A 3,804-nucleotide genomic window follows, 5' to 3' on the forward strand; every position below is an offset into this window, starting at 1 on the left:
TTCCTCCTTGGGATTCACGTCCTCTCCTCTCCTCACAGGTTCGGCCATGGCGCTTATGTCAATGGCCTTGCACTCTCCTTTTGGATTCTCTTCTGTATTGCTTGGGAGAGTACTATGAGGGATTTCAGTGATCCTTTTACTCAGCTGGCCCACTTGTGCTTCCAGATTTCTAATGGAAGACCTTGTTTCATTCATGAAACTTACAGTGGCCTTAGATAGATCAGAGACTAGATTTGCTAAATTAGAAGCATTTTGTTCAGAGTTCTCTGTCTGTTGCTGAGTTGATGATGGAAAAGGCTTGCTATTGCTAAACCTGTTTCTTCCACCATTATTAAAGCCTTGTTGGGGCTTTTGATCCTTCCATGAGAAATTTGGATGATTTCTCCATGTTGAGTTATAGGTGTTTCCATAAGGTTCACCTAAGTAATTCACCTCTGCTATTGCAGGGTTCTCAGGATCATAAGCTTCTTCTTCATGAGAAGCCTCTTGAGTACTGTTGGATGCAGCTTGCATTCCATGCAGACTCTGAGAGATCATATTGACTTGCTGAGTCAATATTTTATTCTGAGCCAATATGGCATTCAGAGTATCAACTTCAAGAACTCCCTTCTTCATAGGCGTCCCATTAATCACAGGATTCCTTTCAGAAGTGTACATGAACTGGTTATTAGCAACCATGTCAATGAGTTCTTGAGCTTCTGCAGGCGTTTTCTTTAGGTGAATGGATCCACCTGCAGAAGTGTCCAGTGACATCTTTGATAGCTCAGATAAACCATCATAGAATATATCCAGGATGGTCCATTCTGAAAGCATGTCAGAAGGACACTTTTTGGTCAACTGTTTGTATCTTTCCCAAGCTTCATAGAGGGATTCACCTTCTTTCTGTCTGAAGGTTTGAACATCAGCTCTAAGCTTGCTCAGCTTTTGAGGAGGAAAGTACTTGGCTAAGAAAGCCGTGACCAGCTTATCCCAAGAGTTCAGGTTGTCTTTGGGTTGAGAATCCAACCATAATCTAGCTCTGTCTCTTACAGCAAAAGGGAAAAGCATGAGCCTGTAGACTTCAGGATCTACTCCATTAGTCTTAACAGTATCACATATCTGCAAGAATTCAGTCAAGAACTGAAAAGGATCTTCAGATGGAAGTCCATGAAACTTGCAGTTCTGCTGCATCAGAGAAACTAATTGAGGTTTCAGCTCAAAGTTGTTTGCTCCAATGGCAGGAATGGAGATGCTTCTTCCATGTAGATTGGAATTAGGTGCAGTAAAGTCACCAAGCATCTTCCTTACATTATTATTATTTTCGGCTGCCATCTCCTTTTCCTGTTCGAAAATTTCTGAAAGGTTATCTCTGGATTGTTGTAATTTAGCTTCTCTTAATTTTCTCTTCAGAGTCCTTTCAGGTTCTGGATCTGCTTCCACAAGAATGTTCTTATCCTTGCTCCTGCTCATATGACAAAGAAGAAAGCACAGAAAAATAATAATAATAATAGAGATCCTTTATACCACAGTATAGGGATCCCTTTGTGAGTGGAAGAAAAGAGGGGGAGACAAAGAATGTGATGTAAAGGAAGAAACACAACTGTACGGATGGAAGAGATGTGAGATGAGATGTTAGGATATGAATGAATAAATAGAATGAGATGGGGGAGAAATAGTTTTCGAAAATTATTTTGAAAAAGAGTTAGTGATTTTCGAAAATTTTTGAAATCAAAAATAAAAAATAAAAAATAATTAGTTAATTAAAAAGAAATTTTTGAAAAAGGGGGAGATATTTTCGAAAATTAGAGAGAGAGAGAGTTAGTTAGGTAGTTTTGAAAAAGTTAAGAAACAAACAAAAAGTTAGTTAGTTAGTTGAAACAAATTTTGAAAAAGATAAGAAGTTAGGAAGTTAGAAAAGATATTTTGAAAAGATATTTTTGAAAAAGATAAGATAAGAAGATATTTTTGAAAAGATATGATTGAAATTAGTTTTGAAAAAGATTTGATTTTTAAAATCACAATTAATGACTTGATTCATTAGAAATCACAAGATATGATTCTAGAACTTAAAGTTTGAATCTTTCTTAACAAGCAAGTAACAAACTTCAATTTTTTGAATCAAAACATTAATTGTTTATGTTATTTTCGAAAATTTGGTATAAAAATAAGAAAAAGATTTTTGAAAAATATTTTTGGAATTTTCAAAAATAACTAATAATTTTGAAAAAGATTTGATTTTTGAAAAAGATTTTGAAAAAGATAAGATTTTCAAATTGAAAATTTGATTTGACTCATAAGAAACAACTTGATTTTAAAAATTTTTGAAAAAGTCAATTCAAATTTTCGAATTTGATGAGAGAAAAAGGGAGAGATATTTTTTTGATTTTTGAATTTTTATGATGCAAGAGAAAAACACTAAAAAGATGCAATGCATGAAATTTTTGAATCAAAACAATGAATGCATGTATGAATGATATGAATGTCAAGATGAACACCAAGAACCCTATGAATGTCATGATGAACATCAAGACACAATTTTGAAAAATTTTTAATGCAAAGAAAACATGCAAGACACCAAACTTAGAATTCTTTAATGCTTAGACACTAAGAATTCAAAAATGCATATGATAAACATGAAAAGACACAAAACAAAAAATTATCAAGATCAAACAAGAAGACTTACCAAGAACAACTTGAAGATCATGAAGAACACTATGAATGCATGAATTTTCGAAAAATGCAAGATGCATATGCAAGTGACACCAAACTTATGACATGACTCAAGACTCAAACAAGAAACACAAAAATATTTTTGATTTTTATGATTTTCTAATTTTTTTTTGAATTTTCGAAAATTAATTGAAAAAGAAAAATAAGGATTCCAAAATTTTTAATATGAATTCCAGGAATCTTGCATTCTTAGTCTAAAGCTTCAGTCCAGGAATTAGACATGGCTCACTAGCCAGCCAAGCTTTCAATGAAAGCTCCGGTCCAAAACACTAGACATGGCCAATGGCCAGCCAAGCTTCAGCATGTAATTCAGACATGACACGCCTGACATACCCTACAGTCGTGTAAGAGCTGATGGTTGGAAGCCTCAGTCCAAAAGAATTTAGACATGGCTTTACAGCCAGCCAGGCTTCACATGCTTCATGAAACACTAGAATTCATTCTTAAAAATTTTGAATAAAATTTTTGAAAACATTTTTATTTTTTTTCGAAAACAAAAGAAGAATTTTTGAAAGATTTTTGAAAAATTTTTTGAAAACAAGACAAAAAGAAAATTACCTAATCTGAGCAACAAGATGAACCGTCAGTTGTCCAAACTCAAACAATCCCCGGCAACGGCGCCAAAAACTTGGTGCACGAAATTGTGATCTCCAGGCTCGAACAAATCCTGGTAATGGCTTCAAAGCTTGGTGCTCTGATCTTAATTCATGATTGTCACAACTTCGATACAACTAACCAGCAAGTGCACTGGGTCGTCCAAGTAATACCTTACGTGAGTAAGGGTCGAATCCCACGGAGATTGTTGGTATGAAGCAAGCTATGGTCACCTTGTAAATCTCAGTCAGGCAGATATAAATTGATAATGGTGTTTTCGAATATTATATAATAAAATAGGGATAGAGATACTTATGTAATTCATTGGTAGGAATTTCAGATAAGCGAATGGAGATGCTTTTCGTTCCTCTGAACCTCTGCTTTCCTGCTATCTTCATCCAATCAGTCTTACTTCCTTCCATGGCTGGCTTTATGTGATACATCACCACTGTCAATGGCTACTTTCGGTCATCTCTCGGGAAAATGATCCAATGCCCTGTC

At 34.8% G+C, this 3,804-nt stretch overlaps 1 non-coding gene across 1 annotated transcript; it reads left to right on the forward strand.

Moving 5' to 3' along the window:
• The first annotated feature begins 807 nt into the window (after positions 1 to 807).
• Positions 808 to 915, forward strand: LOC148553491 (small nucleolar RNA R71). Its single transcript, XR_015893217.1, has one exon. It is a non-coding gene; the product is annotated as a small nucleolar RNA R71 (small nucleolar RNA).
• The last annotated feature ends 2,889 nt before the right edge of the window (positions 916 to 3,804 follow it).

Source organism: Arachis ipaensis, chromosome B7 (assembly GCF_059453495.1).
Source record: "Arachis ipaensis isolate K30076 ecotype BB chromosome B7, ASM5945349v1, whole genome shotgun sequence".
Taxonomy (NCBI): Eukaryota; Viridiplantae; Streptophyta; class Magnoliopsida; order Fabales; family Fabaceae; genus Arachis; species Arachis ipaensis.